Below are 26100 nucleotides of genomic sequence, written 5' to 3'. Positions count from 1 at the left end.
TGCCACAAAATTGGCATGCAAACCTGTGGAGAGTGCAGAATTAGGCAGAGAGGGCACAGCAGATACAAATGCAGGGACAATTCACCTACACATTCTCTTTAAGGCATTTTGGCCATCACAGAGTCAGCTGCATTGACCTATTTCTACCTGCCTAGTATCTGTTAGCATCCAGGCATGGATCAAAAATGACAAGCAGCCTAAGAGGACTTGTACCAGCTGCATGATACTACTGCAGTTACAGCACAATACCAGCTAAAGGACTAGGATGGGGCAGTGTCTCATCTTACAGAACAAGGAATGTAGGAGCCACCCCCTTAAAACAAAGAAAGTGTCAGAAAACAAGTCACAAACAAGTGGCGGATGATTTGTATTGTATACCATATATATTTTTAAGTTCTCTATACATATTAATATTATTTTTAAAATAAACCATACACCACCTTATCTCAAAATAAATTAACACACCCAACAGGAGAGCAATTTTTAAGTAATAAAATGTCATTATACATTAAAAGGTTTACTTCTCTGTTGGGATGCACAAGCTTTCAGATGAAACCCCCTTAGGGAGGGTTACAAGGGATCAAATCATGCAGACCAATCCAACAACACTTTCACAACTGTACAACCCCTTGTTTAGAATTAAGTATACAAGTTGTTTTGTCCATCTACATTCTAAAATATAGACCACTGCTGTTCATCAGAGGTCTGACAAAGGAGAAAAACCCATCAGATGGCTGGGACGCCACCACCAAGAATTCGCTGGCCTACACCAAGTTCTGGACAACTGGATTTTTATTGGTGATGGCGGATCTCAACTCACAGGCAGGAGAGTGTATGGCGAGGTCCTCTTTCATGCAATTATCAGAAAACTGCATGAAATAAATTATATTTCAGGAAAATTATTTGAAATAAATTGCATTAATTATCAGAACAGGAAGCAGGTATGCTCCTTTTTCTACCCACTATTTTGCAAGACACACACCACTCATGTTTCCCTGGACAGCAAAAGGAAGAGCAAAACTTTTTCTTGTTGAAATTGTGGGTCTATCAACCCATACACACCTCCATATCTTACACACAAGATGGGAAGACTGTGGCCTTTCGATTTCCATCAGCCGAAGCCAGCATGGCCAGTAGTCGGGAATGATTGATGTTCAGTAAGTTCTGGAAAGCCACAGGTTCCTCACCTCTGCCTTACACCCCTCATTTCTCTGCTTAATTTGGATGAATTTCATATGGAACCTTCTACAAAATGTTTGCCTGTGGAAGCCCCATTTAAATAAATTCTGGGCAAAAGAAATGTGCTGATAATTGCTGTTTCTTGGTGGAATTACATTGGAAAATATCCAATGGATCATTAAATCACTATGACCGTTTTCTTTGTATATAAAAAAAAAGTGGAATTAATGCCACCAATGTCAATTTTAAAAGATACTCACATTAGATAGTATCTAAATTGATACTGGGGAGCATGAGTAAAAAATCTGTGAGTTTTACAAACTCCCATGAAAAAGTCTACATGTGTTAAAAAATGTTTTAAACACTTGTTTTTAAACCATTTTTTATAATTTTAATATTTCTTGCAACCTGCTTAGAGGTTTTATTACAATCAATCAGTAAAGTATACACATTTTGTTATTTAATGAAATAACATTGTGGTTTCACATGTAAAAGTTTATTATCTTAAACAAAACAAAATATGAATTTAGAATGGCATTTTTCCATGTCATATTCCAGACATGTCAACGTAATGTTGATACTGTGTATTTTGACACATAGATAAAAGCAGCCCAAAAGCTGTAACTGGAAAGGGTTTGGCGTTGTTGTTGTTTACAATTTAAATATCACAGTACATCTCCCTTTAATAAAGTATTCCCAGCTCATCTCTGTCACAGTATGGTGGTGGAGTTTCTATACAATTCACATTTGTCCCCAATAAAAGGCCCAGCCTACAGCACAATCCTATACTGATCTACTTAGAAGACGGCCCTAGTCACTGCTGATTGCTCCCAGGTAAGTGGGCACAGTATAGTTGTCTCCCTGTTATTTGAACTAAATGCACAAATTGCATTTAAACACTTAATCACTCAACAGCTCATAAGGCCAGTGAAGAACTCAAGAAAATGCTCAACATGTCCCACAGACAGAGCCTCTTACCGAATTATGCTTCGAAGCTAGTAAATATTTCAGACAACATTCACTATTATGGCAGCAAAGGAAAGGAAAAGTGAGGTCTGCTCTTGCTCCCACCGACACCAAAGTAAGTATTGCCTCTGGCTGTCAGCAAGCAAAGAACAAGATCATGTGTCGCATTTCACAAGATAGCTTGTTCTACTGTAAAATACATTTGATGTGATTTTAAAAATAAGTTGGGGAGCGGTTTTACATAATATCTTTAAAATATAAGCCCTTTTGGTTAATGTTTCCATAATGAGCTCCAGGGGGGAAACATGCAATTGGCTTTCCAGACATCTCAATCACACATCTAAAGCATTCCTGGAAGCACATAAAGCCTCGCATTATAAACAAATCAGCATACAACAAGATGTACCAATACTCCCATTATGCAATACAGAGACTCACATTCTGTGCCATTAATTCTATACGGCTGTTTCACTTTCCATACTACATTCTTGTCCGCCTTCTGTTTTCAGTCTAGTGGCTCGGACACACTGGCCCAAAACAAAAATTGAAGAGAAGGTGGTGCAGACTGGAAACTACATGCAGCTTTCCTTTATAGCACTGCCCAGGCTGGCTGGCTGGCTGCATGAAAGATTTGGGCCTTCTCAGTGTGAGAAACTGCTCCCAAAAGCCAATCAGATGAGGCTTGGCAGACAAAGTGAAACCTGCCAGTTCAGCTGCACTCTCAGAGACTATGAACATATTTGTAGTACATGATCTAAAATACTGGGGGGGGGGGGTGTAGGTACCACATCACAAATATTTCCAATCTCAGAACTTTTAATGGTTTAAATTACTTGGATGTTTTGTTTTGATTTTTTTTCCCATTTTATCTCTGAACAATTTGTTTGATAACACAGTAATTCAACTTTTGAGTGTGGTAAAATTTGTCTGTTAAATATATCCTGGAAATGGCTATGTGAAAATATAAACCATTTTCAATACTGAGGTATTTTAAATGGATTAACAGTAAAAGGCATTTGCTGTTTCCTCCATTTAATGTTATGATTAAAAAAGTGAAACTAAATTTTAAACAAAAAACCACTGACCAATTACCTAAGCACTAACAATAAAATAATTTGGAGTTCAAGCTGGTTTTATTTTCTCTAAACTTTTTCTCGAGAGGACATTGGAAATATCCCATAACAAAATGAAGTCCCATTCGTGACAGTGCATTTAGCACTAAACTTAATTTATTAAGTTCTGTCATTCTGAGTTGCAAACTTGCAAACTAAAAAAAAACCCCAGTCTCTTCAGCTTCTAAATACTTTCCAAGCTTTACATGCAACTCTTGCCTTTAAAATAGTTCAACACTCAACCAAAAGCACCAGACTGCAATAGAAATGTTTCAATGTAAATTCTGAAGCAGCTTTAAGAAGCACAAATATTTCCTGGCTCACTTAACAACACACACCCATGTTATCTTTATGCAAATTTCATCATTGTCTATCTAACCAAAATCTATTTGTGGGAAAATGAACTGACATGATTCAGGATTAACTTCCTTACGTTTTCGGGGGTTAAAAACAAAGACTAGAAGCATGTTATCAAAGACAATTAATTACTTTTAAGACTATGCATTATTGTCAAACTTGGTGAAAATTTCAGAAACTGGGATGTAAAAGTCAGTCATATAACAGCATGGCCAGAAGACTCATTCCAGGAAACAGCAAGTTCATACTTCTGCACCTTTTTTGTTTTTTTTAAGGACTGGAACCTCTTATGTTCCTGCAGTATTTGGATGCTTTGAACAGTTTAGACATAGTTGTGATGCAAAGGTGCATAGCTTTTTACAGATGCACACAAGGTACAACCATTCATACAATAAACATATGATCAACATATGTTACACATATGATCAACATATGTCTCAAAAGAATGTAGGAAATCAATTTCAGCGTGAGGGCCAGATTCCTTTAGTCCCTAAAAGATCTAGTTTAAATCCTAAAAAAGGGGGTTTTATGGGCAGGAGGGAAGAGTTCATGATAGAGATGACAAAAAATTGAAAACACAATTTATTAGCAATTTAATCTCACATTTTAAAGAAAATCCTGTTCTTGCTGTTTTCAAATAAACAATTGTCACATTTTTAGTTGTCATTCCAAGAACTCTTGGATGGCCCACTAAACAGAAGATGTCACAGACGGTTTCTTACTTTGAAAATACCAACTTCACACACAGACAGCAACTGTGGTTGGAGAGATAAAGAAGCTTCTCCACGTTTTTAAAAGGTAATAGGGCATGCTATCTATCATAAACAGGCCCTTTAGCTAACCTAGTACAGTTGCAAAGGGAACTAGCTGCCCCATACACCTCCCAAAGTTGATAGAGGAAAAGGCCCCCACCACCCAGAATTTTACAGGGCAGGAGGTGGAGCAACAAGACCATTTCTCTCTCTGACATTATGTTCACTACTAAAAAGTGTTAGCAAACATCTCAAATAATTACTAACCATCTACAGAAAAGCTTAAGAACTGCAACTTCTGACTCAGTACAAACTGCTACTGATATGACAGAAGTGCTGTTACGTGCAGCAGCAACCGACACCTTCCATTTCAAATCACATGCAAATTATGTAAATCAAATGCAAAAAAAAAAAGCTGCAGCACACAAAACACACAGCTTAACAAGTTGCTCATCCCTGCAGTAAAGGCACCGTTTGAGGTATCCCAGTCACAAGAAAAAAACGCACCTGAATGGACGATGAATACTGTCTGTTACCATGGCAGCCCGATCTAATTACATGACTGATCAGGGCTAGAGTGAGTGCACTGAAAACCTACACCATTGACATGTCTCTACATGATCACTCGCGCGCGCGCACACACACACACACACACACACACAGAGCAAGCTGTAGAAAATCTATCAGTTTTTTGTCCTGCGTTACACAAGTGATGAGAGTAAAGCCATCTATTTAACAAAACTGACCTGCAATTTTTTTAAAGGAAATATAAAAATGACAGCCTCGTATGAAAATGTATGCTTCTTAGTTGCTCAAAATAACTCCAGCAATACAGCCTCTCTCTCTCTCTCAATTATCTCTTCCTCATTCATAACCCCTGTTCCTGAGAGCAATAAAACTAGGCCGTCCTCACCAGCCAGACAAACAAATCCACATTCACAGAGGAAATCTGAATTTGCTGTTAAGTGTTTCATCAGAAACTGAAACAGGACTGCCTAAAATGTCAGTAAAGTAACTGTCTATATTCAAACATATGTAACTAACTCTTAGCTGCATAAAATATATAACAGGAACCACTAAATATTTAATTACCTGTATTGTGAAATATTTTCTATCCATATTGAAAGATAAGAGGATCCACAAACTCAAGGGATGCATCTGCACAATTGCATGTGTAAGCGAGTGCATAAACAGATAATTGTGAAAAGCAGTATTTTGCATAACATGTCAAGTTGTGGGCTTCTGCTCCCCTCCAATTGTACCATGGATTCAGAATCACAGGGGAGAAATATTATTTTGGAAGAGTCCCTATTGCATACCATACGGTAAACAAAATAAAAATAGCTTGTTCTTGTTTTCCACATAGTGTGGCATTATATAACAAGCTTTGAATTTGCTCTTTTCTATCATTGCTCTCTCATAATTTTACCTGCTTTTTTAAAAAAAAACAAAACCCCAAACATATTCAATACTGCCTTTTTAATGTTATTTTCCTTGCTCGTATTCCAGTAGCTGCCAACGTATCTAGAAAAAAACCTCAACCGCTTCTTAAGAGAAATACAATTATGCAGGCAGATTATTCATGCTTTGGAAAAATTGAAGCGAGCTTAACTTTTTAAAAAATACATATTTTTGAACGAGACGGAGAGGGCAGCAGGGCACTGGAGGCATGTAACAAATTGCAAACAGTGTCAGGCTCAGAAATCTATCTCTCCCCCCCCCCTCCTTCCCCCAATTTAAAAAGGGGAATCTTGCCATGTCCAGAGATGAACCCATCCGTTCCTGGAAACCAGAAAGAATCTCGAGAGAAATCTCTTGGAGAAACTGGACTGTGCGTATTTTCTTTGCCGGGAAAGCCTGGAGGAAGGCGAGAGGAAAACAGCAGGAGCTGCCTTTTGGAGGATGGTGTCAAGGTGAAGAGAAGGGGGAGCGCAGGCCTCCCCGTCCAAAGGACCCCCTACCTCCTCTCCGGGTGCCCAGCAGTGGCCTTCACTCACTCAGCGACTCCTGCCTGAAGTGCCCGGAGGAGTCTGCAGCCGACCTGGGCCCTGAATGTAGGAGCATAGTGGAAGAGGAGCTGCTGCTGCTGCTGCTGCTGCTGCCTGCTGCTGCCGCTGCCGGGCACATCCCAGTCCCAGCGCCGCCGCCTCCTCCGCCTCCTCGCTTCATTCACCCCTCCGGCAACCACCCAGCCCCGTACTACACAGTGCAACGAGGACCGGCCCTCCCTACTATGAAGCCAGGCGGCGGTGGCGGGGGGGAGAGGAGAGGAGAGGGAGGGCGCGCAATGCTCCGCTCGCCCACAGCAGCTGAGCCGGCCTTCAGGAGCAGCGGCGGCGGCGGCGGCGGCAAGAGGGGACGCAGCTCCAGCCAGACAGCGGCGGCGGAGGAGGGCGTTGCTTCGGGACACACAAAACCCAGGCCCTGTGTGAACTAGGCGCACTGGCCCTCGGCCGGGCTCTCTCGCCAGCGCCTCTCAGGGCGCAGCAAACGCAGAGGCAGGCGCGCACAGCTGACACCAGTGCACACGCAGGCAAATACACTGGAGGGGAGCGAGGAAAGCAAGCCGAATACCGGCGAGGAGAGGGGGAAGGGAAGGGAAGAACACTTCTTTCGGTTTCTTGGCTTGCATAAGCGGGGGTGGGGGGGGCATTTCTCGCATATACACCGACTCCAGCCAGCGGCACCATACCCTCCTCCTCCTCCCCACACCGGCCCGCCTCTCGCTTGCACACACAGCACGCCGGTCGCTTCCTGGCCTGGCTTCCCCTTCCTCCTACACCTCCAGACTCCTCAGCACGGGATGGGGGGGGGAAGATGCGGGGACCGGGCTCGAGCAAAGGGAGATCCTTTCAGGGTGACAGCGCACCGCAGTCCCTCCTGTCCCCCTCTTCCAACAGCGTATCTCTTGTGTCGGTGTGTTTTTCCTCGCCGCCCCCCCCCCCCGCCGCCCCCAAGCTGGAAATCTCTGGAGCTTTGCAATCGAGGAGGGGTCAGGGGAGTGGAGAAAGAGAAGCGAAAGCGGAGGATGGTCTTTTTTCCTTTAAAAAGCCACTTACTGTAAAGTGTCAGTGGGGTTGGAGAACGGGACGGACCCCCCCAAAAAAGGACTCACAATATCTTGCCAGCTGATCGCAAGGGCTTGGGGATTTTGTAATATTTAAAAAGGAGGAAAAAACACAGCAACAACACTGTGCTATTTCTCTCCTCCCGCGCTGTGACACAGATGTCTCCTCACCAACTGTAGTAGAAATGATGTCTGCGGTATAGAAGCTCGCTCCTCTCTTCTCCAGTATGTAAATGTGTAATAGAAGCCAAATATGGAGCAGTTGGCTGCCTCTGCATCAGCTCAAGGATCCTACTTCATGCAAAGGGGAGGAGGAGGAGGAGAAGCGGGGGGGGGGGAGGAGAAGGAGGCAACACTTTGTCAGGCGGCCAAGAGAGCCACACAGATTATTGCATACGCACAACAGAGCCCGGCCAAACCAGCCTTAACCCTTTCCAGGGTTTCGTCTCAGCTTCCAGGAAGGGATTTGGATTTTTGTTTTTACTACAATGTACCTTGGAGGTTATCTCCTCTCTTCACCACACCACTCCACACGCATGCCAAATTATGTGCACAAACAAATCTTGTGCCACTCTACATTTTTTCTGTTCTGGAATCTCAAAGCTCTTTGGTTCCACTAACAGATGCGAGGAAACGATTGAAGTCCTTTCCAGACATTTCAAAAGAAACTGGACTTTTAAAAAATTAGTCTTACAGCCTGATCCTATGCATATTTACCCAGAAATCTCATTGAGTTCAACAGGCCTTGCTTCTAACTAAGTTGTCAGGAGCCTGCTCTATACTCAAGCTAGGTCTGAAGGAGAGCTCACTCTCTAATCAAGTTTTAAAAAGAAGAGCAGAACACATTTTAAGTGTTTGCAAACCAGCACAAGCATGAGGGGAGAGATTTAGTCACATGCCATTAGTGATATCAGAGGCACACAATAGGTGCCCACACCACATACACACAAGAAAACAACAACACTACACTTCATTGCTGTGACTGACATGCTTTGTAGGGGAAGAATAAAAATTTCCCAGCAAAATGTTTATGTTTGACCTATGGGGAAATGTGGTATTTGTTCCCATAATAAAAAGCTTCCTTGAGGAAAGACAACAAACGAGAAACAACTGCACATCTATTGATGCATAAGGTGATTTTTTCCCCTTCAAATAAAAAAAAGGTATAGAGGTGAAATATTATTATTATTATTATTATTATTATTATTAAATTGGAGAAGGCCCTAATGATAAAAGGGGGGGGGGAGTTGAAGCCTATTGTCCCTTCTAAATTACAATGTAATTGGGAGGCAGTTGCCCCTCAAGTTTTTTCTGTTACCGAAAGAGGCGGGGGATACCACCTTAGCAGCTAACGATAGCAACACTTTAGGGCCACAAAGCTATTTTAAAGTTACTTATTCTATTGCACTGCCATCATTTAAAATTAAGCCTTAACCAAGAGCCAGAGATGAGAACCAACTCCCTGTGGTGAACTAAGGGAATGACTGTCAATTAGCATTTTTCTGTTACAAACCTGAGGCACTCTATTCAAGCCCACTGACAAAATGCTTTTTTAAAAAAGATATCGGAGCCTTGTAGTCATTACAAAAGGATGGACAGCTTGATGTACAGCCTTATGCAATAACTGTCAGGGAGGAAATGTATGGTGCTGACCACCAAAGTTGTATAACATAGCAAAATTTGCTCGTAATCCTGTTTTTGACATTTTTCCCATTCCCCTAGGCAGCCAGTTAAATGGCTGTAAGCTTATAAGCTCTTTGGTTCTGTCAGTGCTGCTGAACCCATAGTGTCTCTGTGATACCTCAAGACCTTGCATACAGGGTGCTTCCATATCAGAGCTTGTCCTGGAATCGGTGTTACTCATGCATGCAAGTTTTTCATCGCATCTACACAATACTGCCAGGATCAAAATGCCACAAAGTATTTTTAACTCCTACTTAATCCAGATTTCTCACTACCGCAAAAAAAGAAGTAAAAATAACCCATTATACACACATCCACAGTCACCACTGGTATAGAAACCTAGCAATATTTTTGTGTGACTGGTTTTGTCACATGTATGCTCACTGTCACCACACCCCTACTTCTGTTTGCTCATTACATAAGCGCAATCTACCCATTTTTTTTCTGACAAACCTAATGATGCAAGTAGGTGTAGTTCTACCAACTGCTGCATGCTAGAAGCACATTCAGACTGCAGCACATATATCAGTATGTTGTTGTTTTTACTTTTTTAATAGCGGGTGGCACTGTGGGTCAAACCACAAAGCCTAGGATTTGACGATCAGAAGGTTGGTGGTTCGAATCCCCGCAACGGGGTGAGCTCCTATTGCTCGGTCCCTGCTCCTGCCAACCTAGCAGTTCGAAAGCATGTCAAAGTGCAAGTAGATAAATAGGTAAACAGCGTTTCCATGCGCTGCTCTGGTTCGCCAGAAGCGGCTTAGTCATGCTGGCCACATGACCTGGAAGCTGTACGCTGGCTCCCTCAGCCAATAAAGCGAGATGAGCGCCACAACCCCAGAGTTGGCCACGACTGGACCTAATGGTCAGGGGTCCCTTTACCTTTATTGTACTAGACTGCTTTTGAGCAGGCCCACATATTTATTCTGCCACATGAAGGAGGAGGTACCATTTAAAGCAATTCAAACTTGCATCACCAATGGCTTATATGCTAAGTTAACTTAAGTAAGTTTGGAGTGGGGGAGTTGTGCCCTTTGGTCCCCCTTCAGCCATCTAAGCCCCCCGCCCAGCCTCTCTCAAGTGTCAGGGGGCCCATCTAAAATGTTGACAGTAGCAGCAAATTGGACAAAGCAGGAAGCAGTAGAGACATCATGTTGACTGTCAATACTGCGGCGAGTCAGGAACTGCAGAGCAGGTGAAAAAATCAGTAGAGACGGCAGTACCATCACCACAAGCATGGTAAGCTATTAGGCACTGGCAAGAGGAACTGCTGCTACTGCAGCAGATGATTAAGCCAAAACACATCCTGCTCCGAGATTCTGGAGAAGTATGAACCACAAGGCCAAAGTTCATCATGCGGCGTATAATATTGTTATCTGTCCTAGTAGCCTAGTGCGAGGCTAGAATACCAGTAACAAGGCAGCACCTTGCCAACTTGATTCCAGAGAGAGGGCTGAAGACCTGGAACTGGGGAAGACCTTCAGAGGAACAAAGGAAGCTGCCTTATCCAAAGTCAGACCCTTGGTTCATCTAGCTTAACACTGATAAGCAACAGCACTCCAGGGTTTCAGATGCAAGTTTTCCCCGGTCCTACCCGGAGATGCTAGGAACTGAACATGGAATCTTCTGCATGCGAAACCGATACAGTACTTTACCACTGAGGAGCGACTATGCTAAGAGATTAAAGGCTGCACCTCTTGGAACAATAGTCCCCACCACTGAGGTGAGGAATCCCCTGTTTGGGAGAGGCCTGATCAATAGGACCCTCAGATATGGATCCAGTGATCTGGATTTCTCTGGACTCCATCACAGAAACCTGTTACAGTTTCTCCAAGGGTGATTGAAAGTAGACTGTAGCCTGATCAACAGCAGGAAACTGGGTGGAAGCACCCGCTGCACTGTAGGTGCATTGCTGACACTGACAAAATACCAGTCAACAAAGAAAATCACACAAAGTAGAAGAAGAATGATGAAAGGAAGAGAAAGGAATAAAAGTATAACTTTTCACCTTCCTCTGAAAGAGAGGACAACCCATACGGGGGAATAAACGAATAATATTCTGTCTATGAATTTCCTTAAATTTCATTGAAGTTAATAGGATTTCCTTTATAAGCAGACATGTATACAATTGCAGTCTTAGGGTCCAAGTCAAAATGTTTTCTTTATGGTCCAGAATAATTCAGTTAGTTCTCTTGCATATTTCAGAAGTCATTCATCATTTAACTGCCCTATTTAAAGAGCTCAGAGTGGGCAATGTGTTTATTACCAGACATTCACTTAAATATGCAATAAAAGCAGAGTTTTAAAACACTCAAAACTACAAAGAGATTCCACTGTGTCCCTTAGATGTGTGTTGTATATTCTGGCCACTACTACTAAATAGTAACTGGGAAGAGCAAGAGCACAGCTGAGGAAGTACAAAGTAATTTACACAGCGGCCAAAGCAAACTGTTAAATCTCACAAATGCAATTCTGCATAGTGCTATGCTACAGGCCTCCTTGACAATGCAAACTGAGGCCTCCCTTCTTCAGTCTTGACTTGACTTGACTTAATGATGGTAACTGGAAAGCGTACAGCCTTTCTGTCCCCTTGTTTGCTGCTTAGTGGTGGTGGTGCCGCCTATGATAAAGAGTGTGGAGCCTTTACAGATCACAACTGATAAGTTGTACCTGTCCTTGGGGATTCTATCAGGATTGAAAAATGGGCTGAAAATTAACTGAAATATAAAGGTCAGTCTACCATGAAAATTTTCCAAATAACGTACTGTCAGAGCTGCCTCTAGGTCCCAGCTCACAGAGGACCAACGCTAGGCTGTCGTAATGTACAAAAGTCTTTATTGAAGTTCAATTTCCATTTCAAAGCCGCAGCACGCAGCCCTACATCTTAAACCCTAGATCGGCGAAGTCCCGTCTGAGTCTCCTCCCCTCTGACACCAGCTTAAGATCCTAGCCCTGCTCCACCTTTTCCGCTGCTCTCTCCTCTTCTGGGTCCTCCTGCCCGTTGGGGCATCCCCCTTTCTGGACTCTTCCGACGCTGAGTCGCTTAGCTCCTCCCCCTGCCTCCTGCGGGCTTTAGGACCCGGTTCCCAATCCTCATTCTCTGCTGTCCCGCGCTCCTGTACATTTGAACTTGCCTCTCGCGCCAACCCAGTGACCTTTCTCCTAACCGTTACACTACTTCGGTCACTGCTTCCCTCTTCCGGGATACTGGCCGGATCTGACCTCCCCTCCGTTGTCCGACTTTCTGATGGAGGCGTGGTCAGCCCTGCCTCATCTTCTCTCCCTGGTGGGGAATGCACTGGCCCCGATCCTTGGGACTCTTCCCCCCCCCACTCTGCTCTGGTGGGGAAGCTGGTCCTGATTTCCAACTACTGCTCTGGGAGTCCCTGCTGCCCCCTTGCTCCTGGGGCTTTCCCCTTGGGAACCCCCTACCCCTGGCCACTGGCGCCCCCTTCTGTGAATCTTCCGATTCGCTGGAGAGGCTCATGGAATCCCTCGGTCCACTGTCCTCTTCTCCTACGCTCCCCTCGGATTCTTCCCCTTCGCTCTCCATCTCCTCTCTTCCCTGTGCCTCTGCTCCTGAGCCCCTGACACGTACTAATGGCTGGCCATCAAAAAGCTAACCAAATAAATTATGGCATGCTCATAGTTAGAAAATGGCAAAATTTCAAAGGAAAGAAATTCAATAATTATTGAAAGCTGCAGAGATATTTTACTACATAAAGCTGGTGCCTTCCAGATGTTTTGCACTACAACTCCTATCAGCCCCAGCCATCCTGGCCATGGATTTTGTAGGGTTGATGAGAGGAGGGTTGTCAAAAACTCCTGGAGGACTCAAAGTTAGGGAAGGCTAACCTGGAATATTCAAATAGGAAAAAAGCTAACCTGGAAAAAAGCTAACCTGGAATATTCAAATAGGAAAAAACTGCATGCCATCACTTGTGATGTTGGGTATTTTGTCATGATATGGGTAATGTTTATTGCTATTACAAACTAGAGGTGCACATCCTTAGAATTCTTAAATTATCACCTTGAGCAATTTGGTGCTTTCTGTGGAGCTGCTTCTGTGCATTAGTGCTAAACTGAAGATGAAGAAAGCAGTATCTTCCAGCAAAGAGTTGCAAAGTTGCAGCTATTTCTGTGCAACATTCCCATGTTGACGGTCCTATTCATGCTACCACCACCATTCTCCTGTATGGATCATTAAAACTCCTTTGTGGTTATGCCTGGAGTATATAGATACCAAGTGGTGGGAAACGTAAAAAAACCCCTGAAACTTGGCAGGAGCAGAATGGCTCCAACACCACCCAAAACTCAAGTGTGATGTGTAAACTTGATCTGTAGCAGCATATTTTGGTGAGAGTACTGGCAAAGGTAAACCTACACCTTATGGGTTTGAGGCTCAACACAGGTGCCACAGCCTTTATTCCAGCAGTTACTTGTGCATGACGATAACAAAAGTACAAAATTCAGGTGTCAAATGGTTAAACATCCATTTCAATTCGTTCATGTCACAGAAGGCTTAGGAGGAACACCAGTTGACAAGAACGTTATGGTCCCACTTAAACAAGAACATAAGGGGCACAGGATACTCCGGATTACACCCAGATACATGACTAATGACTAAGCTATATCATGAGCCTATGCAGAGAGTTTATTTGCTGTAGGCAATATAGTATTATAATTATCTGTATGAATTCATGGGCATAAAGTATGACCCAGATGGCCATTCTAACTACACACATGTTGTCCAGAAGACACTCCACTTTGACACAGCGAATTGTGGTGCATTTTTTACTTAATAAGTTGGCTAGCCTGCTGCCTGCTGCCCACATTCACTCCCTTCTATGTTTACTCATCACTTACACAGGTCCTTGCTATGATTCTGTTATGGAGAAATGCTTTGTGACCCCCTCATTCCACCCGCTCCAGCACCCAACATTTGTCCTTTAAGTTAGTTTAAACTGGCCACACTCACCTTTATACTTCAGCCACACTCCTTTTGGCATATGACACCCCACCTAGGCTTGACCATGAGTCAACATGGTCCCAAAATGGCCTGATGTATTGCATATTGCCACTGTCACAAAGAGAGATATAAAAGAGCTTTTACATTCAAGTATCCTTACCAGGTCCTTAAAAATGATTTTTTGCCAATTACTTTCCACAGAAATTATGTTCTAAGGTAGCTGATGATTGCCTATTTTTCAGGTCTCTACATTGTTTGTCTCACTACAGCCTCTAGTGGACAAATGCAATCCATTCTCAACGCTTTCACTCTAGCTCTGCCTCCTTTGTACAGGAAGCCCAAAGCAATCCCTTTGGACTAGTCAAGTTACCTTTGCAATAGTTCTACTTGGGGCAATTCACACACCAATTACTTTTATTTCAGGCCACCATCCTTGAGTTCAGCTGTGGCAGGTTAGTCCCAAGTCTATGCTGTCAGCATCTGAGGATATTCTGTGTTTCCCTTTCCTGCTTCAGCTAAAGCAGGCCTCAGATTGTAATATTTCTGTTATTAATACAATAGCTACCCTCAGGGGATTCTGGTAACACCAATACAATCAGTTTCATTCAGGTTTTCTTTTTTAGCTTTCGTCTGCTAGAGGAGAAGAAATTTGGTTGTTCTGGATCCTTACATTTATTGAATGAATTTATATTTTTAATTTTACTGAACTATCCTATAAATGTCTTTTATTCAGAATAAACAGATCGAGGAAAAGTTCTGACTGGAAAGACACACACAAAAAGAATACACTTACTGTGAGCTTGAAAGGGATCCAATAGGTCACCTTGGCTCACCCCTTTTATTATAACATCTATTGTAAAAAAAAAGAGAGACATAATTTTTAAAAGGAGGATTCTTTCCTAAGCAAAAAACATACTACATGCTTCTAAAGACATGCACCATCGCAGAAAGCTTTGTTGTGGCAGTGACCCGCCCAATTCAAATCTAAAAGACATCTCCCTAGCTACCTAGATTATGCACATACTGTATATCGCCAGGTGAGATACAAACTGCAACTTTAAAATGTATGCTGCACACATGGCTCCAGCAGAATACATGGGTCTCAGCAATCACAGGTAGAGCTCTGATCAGGAATGCTGTCATTGTCAGCCATTATACTATCTGTAGAGAGTTTTTCCACTTTATAAATGGAGAACTAGCTTCTTTTCACCACTGCTGATAACCAGAGTGTGTGGAGCAGTTCACAGTAAACCATAGCTTGGGTTACAGTTACCTGGCCTAGATGCATTTAAGGCACTATAAGGTAAAGATAAAGGGACCCCTGACCATTAGGTCCAGTTGTGACCGACCCTGGGGTTGCGGCACTCATCTCACTTTATTGGCTGAGGGAGCCGGCGTACAGCTTCCAGGTCATGTGGCCAGCAAGACTAAGCCGCTTAGGGCAAACCAGAGCAGCGCACAGAAACACCGTTTACCTTCCCGCCAGAGCGGTACCTATTTATCTACTTGCACTTTGACATGCTTTCAAACTGCTAGGTTGGCAGGAGCTGGGACCGAGCAACGGGAGATCACCCCGTCGAGGGGATTCGAACCACCGACCTTCTGATCGGCAAGTCCTAGGCTCTGTGGTTTAACCCACAGCGCCACCTGCGTCCCTTAAAGCACCATACATTAGCACTATTATCATACTGCTTTAAGTTGTCATGGCTTCCTACAAAGATTCATGGGAAGTGTAGTTTGTTAAGGGTTCTGAGAGTTGTTGGGAGCCCCATATTCCCTTCAGAGAGCTATAATTTGCAGAGTTTCCTTTGATTGTTCAATAACGTTCACTGCCCCCGCTAACAAAAATCCTGGCTACGCCCATGCCCTAATTCAGCAGAATATAATGCTAAAGGCTCTAATGTAGAGATGAAGAATTGGAGGCATAGTTTCTAGAGTGCTGAACTAAGACATGGGAGACCAGGGTTCAAATCTCCACTCAGCAGACTTTAGGCCAGTCACTGCCTCTCAACTACCCTACCTCACAGGCTGCAGGCTGGGCAGCTGAGAGACAGAACTGTGCCTGATTTCTGCTAGAATCTAAGGCTGTGGCTATGGGAGAAGGAAGACCTTATTGGGGTGTCAACACTGTGAGCCCCTCAATCATAGGCTGAGGTTGTATATATATGTACATAAATCATATATTATAAAGACACTACAGTCTCTGCTGTTGCTCATTCCAAGGAAAACTGAACCTTCTAGAATCTCATAGCACTCTGAGAGTAGAGTGCCATGCAACAATATTTTACTGCACATTTTCAATCACTGCAATAGTTTTACAAATCATAGTTCCAAGCACTTGAAATCATGTCTGGCTAGCATTTTAAAAAAGAGCTATAGTATGCAATTACAAGTTACTGGACTTTAAACCAGACTTATCAAGTGAAGTTCTTTGACCTGTGTAATTATCATAACAAGGGTTGCGATTCTGTCACAGTCAAAATTCTGTTTTTCATGGTAAAACATCCTTAATTCATAGACCAAATGTACAGTATCTATTCAATGGAATAGATTTTTTTTAAAAAGGATTCCATCATTTTCAATGCCACCCTATCAAACATCCTCAGTCCATTTTGGGGATTAAGGGTGTCCTGCTCTGCAGGAAGACTCAACTGGGATCTAGGACATGGTGAGGTTCAAACTGGATCCAAGCCAATGTGGGGTTCAGGCTGGACTCTAAGAGCTGCTCCAGTAAGGAACAAGCTGAAACTGAGCCCTTATATTGTAATCGTAGCAGGTGCAGCCTGATTGTTAAGTGTACTGCAAGATGCTGCTTGATTGAAAGGGCTCTGTTCTTCTCCAGTAGTCTACCACTGAGATGGAGTAGAGAAGGCTTGGGTCTTCTACAGTGGAGTCATTGGAGTCAGAGGATGGCAGTGCCACGGTGGGCAGCACTGATCCCACAGGTTCTTCTGGACCTGCGTGCCTTCCCCCTTCAGGTTTGGAGTTCTCACCTCAATCACCTGATGAAGAGGAATCCAACTCCTAGTCTCTGTCGAAGAGCTGCTGTATGCTGTTATGACTGAAGAAGTGCGGGAAAACGGGTGTAATAGTGGGTTGAATTCAATGTAGCACCAGTGAGGTCATTCCAAACAGCATTTCTGTTTGCCTGATGGAACAATAACAAATCTCCCCTTTCCTCTTCTGGAATACTCCCAATCAACCAGACCAGTTTTGGGAAGGTCATGAGGTACATACAGGGAAGAAGTCCCATTGCACTAGCAGAAAACCTTGCACTGGCTTCTGCTAGAATGAGGTAGTTGAATATAGCCCAGTGCTTCTGCTTGCTTCCTAATGTGAGGAGATTTTCTTTCTTTCTAATTTCTAGCCGGCTTTTCAAGTCAAGTTGTGGTGCCTTGCGTTGAATTATGGTAGTGGTATATCTGCCATACCTTTCCCTTGAACAAGTCACCTCCAAGCTGGCATGTAGCAGCTTGGCACTGAGTTTGTGGCCTTTCTCGGAAAACCCAACAACATAAGTTCTAGTGATTCTGATGCTGCGTTATGCAATCTGAAAGGAAACAGAGAGTCAGTCTGTGGTTGCTAGATTTCACACACACACATCACATAGCAGATCTATGAATAGGCTAGATGTAGCTCAGCCTGTCAAACTGAGTCCCTTCTGCTGGAAGTGGTGCTGTAGATTCAGAACAATAGGATGGAAATTGTATATTATAACAATTAAGCCTCTTCCTGCCTGAGAATGTGTGTTAGCAAATAACTGAGGCAAGAAACTGGGCACCTCAGACATAGAAGATGCCACAGAATTTATAAGGTTCTCTTCATCACCACTTCCCACATCCTTAATAACCTCATCAAACACAGGGTATGAGAAATTACCTCAGGGTCGAGTGGCATCTTGACTGATAGATTGGTTTCATTTATTTATATGCCACCTTTCCACAGTGAATCCAAAGCAGCTTCTAACAAACAATTTCAATTTGCAGGAAGGTTGGAGGGGACAGTTATAAGTGCCACCACCCTACCCCACCGACTGCTGTGGGATGTGAAACAAATATCTGTGAAGATCCAGGGGTGTTTGCTAGCGAAGTCAAGGGTTCCTTGTAAGTCAAAAGTTATTTATTGGTCAAACGTCACTGAGTTGATAGTGTTGAGCAGGGGTCAGCAAACTTTTTCTGCAGGGGGCCGATCCACTGTCCCTCAGACCTTGTGGGGGTCCAGACTATATTTTGAAGGGGAAAAAATGAATGAATTCCTATGTCCCACAAATAACCCAGAGATGAATTTTAAATAAAAGGACACATTCTACTCATGTAAAAACACGCTGGTTCCTGGACCATTCACGGGCCGGATTTAGAAGGCGATTGGGCCAGATCTGGCCCCGGGGCCTTAGTCTGCCTACCCATGGTGTTGAGGGATAATAGTACAACCCTTCTCTTGCCATCAAGTCCTTGCTTTTCTCCATGCTTTTGACTATTAACCTTACTATAAATGGAAGCTTTCTTGCCCTTCCCCATTTGATACACCCTTCATTACTATAGACATCCTACACCCTGACATACCAGAGGTTGTAGATGGTGATGGGGCACCATGCAGGGAGAAGAGTGGGTCACACATGGGCTGTACAATTCCATTCAAGAGTGGCTGATGCCATGAAGCAGTGTGACATGAGCATGGCTGCCACTTTCTAGGGCAGTGTAGAGTGGTGGTGAAATTGGGCCATGCAGCCACATCATTTGAGGTAATCTGGCACTCTCATCACTCTGGTTGCCCAACTCTGCCTTGCCCTGCCCCCGTACTGTCCTGGTAAACAGCAGCAGTGTTGAGAGAGAGCTTCAACAGCACCACCCAACTGCAGTGGTCATTGGTCTCCCTCGGGAGATAGTGATAGAAAAAGCAATCAACACTCTCTCACTACCTCCCAACTTCAACACCTTCCTTAAATTATAATGCCAGGTCCTTCCATGCATGTTCTTGTTTTCACCATTCCACCTTTCTGGTGCTGCATCTCATTCACCATGAGTTCCTTCGCCTCAATATTTTGAATGGGCAGTGGTGGAATCCAGAGTTTCCAGGAACTCTGGAATACGTGGCACTGAGGAAACAAATGGCCATTGTATATAGAAAGGCTTACTTCCAAGTAAATATGCCTGCTGCAAACAATTTCATCATCAATCTAATTCAGCCTGAGTCAAACCCATCACCGTGAAAAGTGCGTATGGATAAATTTACAACTAGTTAACAAATCTGAAAAGAAAAACAAATGCCTTTGAGTGATGAATGGTGGCTTGTTCCATTTAAGATCACATTTTATTTGTTTCTCTTTTTTCAGCAGCTGATTTTCTTTACCAATGAAAAAAAGTGAGTTTTTATTACTGGTCTCGTTTGCGCCACACTACAAACCATAGTTAATGGTTTATAATGAATGCACTGACTGAGGCCCCTTTGACCCTCCCCACTAATGTGGGGAGAAAAAACAAACCAGTATCCTTGTCTTAGCATTAAGGCCAACTTAAGGATCATGGTTGTTTCACTTTAAAAAACACCTACAATCTTTAAGCCAAGAACAAACCTTGACTATACAGATCCTGCTTTGTTTGTGTTACTCCAAACTATGGAATCCTATTCAGACATATTGCTAAACCAGGGTTCATGGTTTGTTTCACCTGCACACATAAATAAACAATGTTACATTTAAGTAGCCCCAATTGCACCCCCCCCCAAGATTCATTCCCTCCTTGCCAAGTAGAAGCCTTCCTTAAAAGGGATTCTTTTAAATTTTGTACTCATTTTGTGCTATGGATATATTTTTGCCACCAGAACTACACATTGAGCACCAAATAAGGCTTTCCCTGACATCCTTATGCACATAAATCAATAATTAGATTAATCTGTTGTGCACACAGGTGGGTGGTTGTTGTTTTGTTACTACGGATGAGGATGAGACAAGGTGAAAACAACACTGAATATGTGGGATATTTATCTTGTAATTTTTAAATAAAACAACAAATAACAAAACCCATTAACAATAAATGAGAGTGAACAGACAACAATCAAAACACAGATTTTTCATCCCTAAAGCAACCACATACATGATGCCAATTACCGGTAACTGCTTTTGAATCTCTATACATAGACCTGTCATTAGCCATTCCTGTTGTTTAGTTCACTCTTCCTCTATTTTCTGATGTCATGCACTTGGACTTTTCTTCTTTCTTCTGCCTCAGGCCCTCTACATCTTTATTGTCTGTTTCTTCTCCAACTGCCATCAACAGACAATTTCCCCATACTGTCTCCAATATTTTACGTTCCTTCATCATTCCAGCCTTTATGATGCAATAAGAACAGGCACCGGGACGCAGGTGGCACTGTGGGTTAAAGCCTCAGCGCCTAGGACTTGCCGATCGAAAGGTCGGCGGTTCGAATCCCTGCGGCGGGGTGCGCTCCCGCTGCTCGGTCCCAGCGCCTGCCAACCTAGCAGTTCGAAAGCACCTCCGGGTGCAAGTAGATAAATAGGGACCGCTTACCAGCGGGAAGGTAAACGGCGTTTCCGTGTGCGGCTCTGGCTCGCCAGAGCAGCGATGTCACGCTGGCCACGTGACCCGGAAGTGTCTCCGGACAGCGCTGGCCCCTGGCCTCTTAAGTGAGATGGGCGCACAACCCCAGAGTCTGTCAAGACTGGCCCGTACGGGCAGGGGTACCTTTACCTTTACCTTAAGAACAGGCACCACAGATCCAGGTTTATACGTTTATTTAGGAAGTTTTGATACCCAGATGGTGAGGAAGATGAAGTATGATTACCTCCATCATTATAATGTCATTTTTGACAGAATATTGAAGATGCTCGCAAAGGTTATGTTACTGAAGAATTTAGACTAACTTTTAATCTAATATTTCATAAAACTCTGTCTTAGGACTTACCTGAAGTATCATGGGTAGTGATACAACCAGAATGCAGCAAACACCTAAAAAAAATTAAATTCCTGCTTGCATCTCCAAATATATTATTTCTCTTGGAATTATCCTAAAAATTCAGCACAGGAACAAGATGCAACCACTGGCGGAGGAAGAGGAGTGCAGGGGGAGCGCACCGTCCCTGGCAGCGCAATCCCAGTAGGGTGCCATTACGGCTGCCCCCCCCCCGCCTGCACTGGGCGCCATGCCCCTGCAGGTGGCATGCTCCGCCCCCAGGACATGCACCAGCTCCGCCCCCGCCTGCTCTCCGCCCCCTGGTGCCGGAGTATGAAGCTCCGCCACTGGGTGCAACATATTTCTAAGTGCTTGCAGACTTGAATGGGATGGGACGAACTGGGATAGAGTCATGCATCTATAGTCCCCATCACTCTGGAACACTGGATGTGTGGACTGGTGCAAGAATAGAGGGAACCATGCCCAAAATAGTTAATGTGGCCCAGTCAGTCTTCACTTGGAAAACTTGAAGGTAGCTGCTGTAATGACCATACTCGGACCCATGTTTTTATGTGATAAATTCTGAGGCATTGATTCACTTCACGGAATCATGTATTGAACTGACTGCTTGAACTGTTCAGAGGGTTTATTCTTCAAAGGCTGATTGTATAATCAGCCTGTTAGTGTACCAAAGTAGCATGTCTTTTTGCATTGTCTTTGCCTTCACTTGTGGGTCCTTTGGTTAAATTTTCACTGGCCTTTCAAATCCTCGCACAATCTGGCACAATCCCCACATTTCATTGTTTTTTTCAATCAAGATCTTTCCCAGATCAATAATGAAAATGCAAAACAAAGCCTTCACTGTTCTTATTATCCTAATACATATCCCTTGTCAAGGTCATGTGGCTGTTTACCTTTACAATTTTTTTCTTGCACTATGTTCTCAAAACACTGTCTTGGGACAGGTTTCCTGTCACCATTAAATAACTTCTGGCTGCACCAGTTTACATTTTCTAGTATTTTTTAAAAAAACATTCAATGCATGATTTTTAATTCAAACATATTTCACTCCTCTTCTTTTTTATATTTTCTTGGTTTCACATTATTATCTGACTGCAAAATGAACACATTTTCCTCCATGACCTTTCACATTACATGCACATTATACTTCCTCTTAATTTTCTTTCCAGTAAGCTGCAGTTAGCGCATGACACATTGCAAAGCTCACAGTTCACAGTCCCTCTGACAACTTCTCTTATTTTCTGTCACTCTCAGCCTGGGACTGATTCAAATCTTTTTCCAGTTAGCAGGATCAACTTCCCATTCACTCAAAGCAAGCTTTGAATGCAGAGTTGCCATCTTATCTGGTTGCCTCTCTATCTATAGCAGAATTAAAATGTTTGTTGAGGACTATTGCTCCTCATATCAGAGCCCAAAGACTGAGAGACATGGGAGTGGGAAGCTGTGCCACAACATGAGTAGCAGTAACTCATATCCATCAACCACCTTACTGTAAGGAAGGGTCATAGCTCCGTGGTAGAGCATCTCATTCCTTTAGCATCTTCAGGTAGGGTCAGGAAGGTCCCCTGGTTGAAATATGGAGAGTCACTGTAGACCAATACTGAGTTACATGGTCAAATGGCCTGGCTTTGTAGCTCCCTACCTTCCTGTTTTAGTAAAGGAAACATTCCCACTGTCTGTATGCTGGTCTTTCTTCGGCAAGGTCCAAGTACTCTTTAAGAATTCGATATCTTGATCCCACTTATGTATTCTTGTGCAGATGGGGTTTTAAAAAAATGCCCTGCACAAACATGATTGGGATTATGGGGATCCAGAACTTCCTCATCCACAATGATCCCCAACAGATGTTTCTCCTTTGCTCTCCAGTTCTCTTATCCTTTCTCAAATAATTGCACCTTTACTAGTTTTCCATTGTCAAATGCTGCTTGCAGGCAGCAGAAATACAGTTGAAACACAGATACACTTTCCTTGCTTCTCTTTAGTGTCACCTCTCTATTGATTAATGCTCATAGATACCAATATCTTTGCTACAAGGAGCATTTTGACCTGTTTCAGTCATACCCAAAGGATAAATAATAACCTTCGTTCAGAAGCAATCTGCTTGGCCTGTTTCTCATGCTCCATACATTTGTGCACAGCCACATAAAGCACTTGCTTTTCTTCTTCTATCACTGTTTGTTATGTGTACGTGAGATAGATAGACGGACACACACACACACACACACACACACTCCTTTGCTTTGGTTGCTGGAAGGACATGCCATTAATATGGATTAATTTTATCTATTGTGAGTGAGTTAGTTTGCTCCTAGGCTGCAGAGAGCCAGATTTCCTGCTTGCAATTTGTTACAGCTCAGTAGCAAGTCCCTGAAAATAGGAATTTCAAATGGAAATACTGGAAGGCCTCTCAACAGTGCTATAATAAGAAGGGTGTTTTCTTCTACATACTATATGTTGTTACACAACAGCAGCACACCAGAATGTGCGTGGAAAACAAAACGGCAGTCCTTTCTAAAACTGGGCATGCACAAGATGGAAAGCAGAGCAGAAATACAGCAGCCCAAGATCAACACTCCAAATTAAGACGCTTCTGTTAAACATTTCAGCATGGGTGCAGAAAGCCCAGAAAAGCATGCCTTTGAATTTGCTTGTTTGTTTGCCAGGTCATCTCTCCATAATAAATGGATGAAGAATATGTACAATTTTAATCTTGGTAAATGAAGCTGGATCAACAACATCAGCAATGCAGAGAGAAATTATTCAGTAAAGGTCTCACTGCACCAAGAAGGGCTAACCTGTGTTGTTGGTTGGACTGCCACCTCCTATCCGTCTTAGCCAGCATGGCTGATGGTCATTATAGCTAGAAAGAACAGAAATTCCTTGTCACAACAGATCTACTAGCTGACAGTTTGTTTTGGGAACAGTTGCATCTGTTCTAATGTATGCTGTGAACCATCCTGGGTACTGCACTGGGCGAAAGGTGGGGTAGTAAATAAGTAATACATGGCCACTCCCGCACTACACTAATTTTATAAGGACTACAACCACCTTATGGCAGGATGGAATGATAATCACCCCAGGGTGCTCCTAACCACTTACATTACTCCCTTGGACAAACCTCCTATGGCAACCCTAAGTAGCCAGGATGCCCAAGGTTCAAGCATTCAAGTGACCACTTTCACAATACCAAGGAACGTGCCTACATCCTTAGGTTGCACAAATCAAAATGTACCCATAAAAGGACAATTATTCTTCTCCACCCAAGACTGACTGAAATGCAAACAAAACTACATGTGAAAACTCTTACGCACAGTTGCAGAAGGTACAGATCACAAATAAAGACTGTGGAAAGTGATCTAGATAACTTTGGCCTCTCTCATGTGTGTTGCTCTGCAAGAGTTCCAAGTCTGTACAAATGTCTGGCTGTGATAAATCAGATGGAGCTGGTTGCTTGACAAAAATGCTTTCTGGTCTACACATGGTGGATTGAGCTTCCACCTGCAGTGCTTAGAGACAGTATCATGAAAGGTTTTGACTATGTTGTTTTAGCAATACAAGCTGCAGTCATGCTTGAACTGTGCTGCTGAGAGGACAATCCCAGATGATCAGTAATCTGGGAGCATCATGGAAAAGCAGCATACAAATCAGCATTGCTGATCAGGTCTTCAGTAATGCTGGAACATTTGTTGTTCTCTGACAATTCACTAGATTCCACCTGCAATGGTAATCACTGAATGAAAATATCTCAGGCTACAATTTTATACGCACTTACCTGGGAGTAAGTCCCACTTAACTCAATGAGTTGACATGTATAGGACTGCACTCTCAGCCCATGGAGATGCAGTGTACAGTTTTGAAAGGGACAAACATTTTGTACAATAAAAACGTAAACAGAAATCATCCACATCTGGCTACAATAGCTACACACGGTATAAATCCCCACACAGCACCATCTACATTTTATTGTCCCAGTTTCAAAAGACCAGGATTTGTAGATTTTAGGCCCTTTTTCTGCTTCTACATTGCACAACTGTGCCATATCAGGAACTGGCTTAATGAAAAGCAGGCACGATAAAAATGCATCAGTGCGTAATTCTCACAAGAGATTTAAGAAGAAAACACAGCATAAGCTAAGAGGATGGCAAAAGCCAAACATTGGACTAGATGACCCTTGGGAGTCCCTTCCAACGCTATAATTCTGTGATTCTATGAACAGCAACACGTCTTTAGGGCATTCTCACAAGTGACCCCAAGGCCTTTTTAGTCTTTCTTGAATGTGTTACATATGAATGTTAACGTGAGGCAGAAGAAAAGGGAGCCATTCAAAAACTTAATCTACATTCCCATTTAAAAAATTACGTTTTTTTAGAAGTGAGCTTTTAAAAATCAATTAACAAATGCAATACTGAAAAAAAGAAAAGCCCAGCAATCACTGATGTAAGTGGCACCAGTGAGTACAGCAATACTCCAGAATAACCAGAAATACTTGGGTGCATTATGGAGAATACTGGAAACAGCAAACAGCCAGTAAAGGGGGAGGGATGTTTTAAGGAATGTGAACCAAGAGAATGAAGGAATCTGCATGCTGCTGCTTGTTTTAAATGTAGACTAGCAAGTGAAAGTATGGGTAATGGACTTGGTGTTTTAATATACCAACTAGTAAAATATTAGTTTATTTTGTCTGTACGTATGTTTGAAAGTTGTTGTGCCCAAATTATCCTATAGTGGAGTTAGTGGGGAACATGTACCAGAACAACTTGTTACTATTGCTGCATGCCACCCCAATCTCCAAGTGGTGCAAAAATCCAGGGGTTCCAGGTTGTTTCCTTGGAATGATGGACAGCAGAGACTGTGGTGTCCTTGGGATATCCACAGCCTTGGAATCCAGCAGAAATCAGGCACTGTTCTATCTCTCAGCCTGCAGCCTGTTTCTTGTTTCTTGCTCACACACCTCAACTTGGGTTTTGTCCTAACGGCTAGTTGAGGGATGAGGGGCATCCATTTTTCACTTCCTCTGTTACCTTAACAACCCATACTTAGGGGCCATGACTAAGAAACTTACCCAGCTATTCCAGCAATGGGGATCCT

The 26100-nt window shown here is 43.1% G+C and overlaps 1 protein-coding gene across 19 annotated transcripts in view; it reads right to left on the bottom strand.

Moving 5' to 3' along the window:
- The window catches only part of ATXN1 (ataxin 1), a 224714-nt gene extending 205560 nt beyond the window's left edge, over positions 1–19154 (bottom strand). For 7 of the 19 annotated variants that reach the window (XM_079983268.1, XM_079983271.1, XM_079983264.1 and 4 more), the window contains exon 1: positions 7605–7724. The gene's annotated coding sequence lies outside the window, so the exon portion shown is untranslated. Of the gene's footprint in view, positions 1–2583; positions 2721–6121; positions 6224–6327; positions 6884–7425; positions 7725–14875; positions 14933–17075; positions 17633–19000 lie in introns of those variants that run through there. The other 12 variants (XM_079983283.1, XM_079983267.1, XM_079983273.1 and 9 more) reach the window with 8 other exon arrangements.
- Positions 19155–26100: the final 6946 nt, after the last annotated feature.

Source organism: Podarcis cretensis, assembly GCF_951804945.1.
Source record: "Podarcis cretensis genome assembly, chromosome: 7".
In the NCBI taxonomy this organism is placed as follows: Eukaryota; Metazoa; Chordata; class Lepidosauria; order Squamata; family Lacertidae; genus Podarcis; species Podarcis cretensis.
The sequence above is the reverse complement of the archived record's forward strand: the minus strand, read 5'-3'. Positions and strand labels throughout refer to the sequence as shown.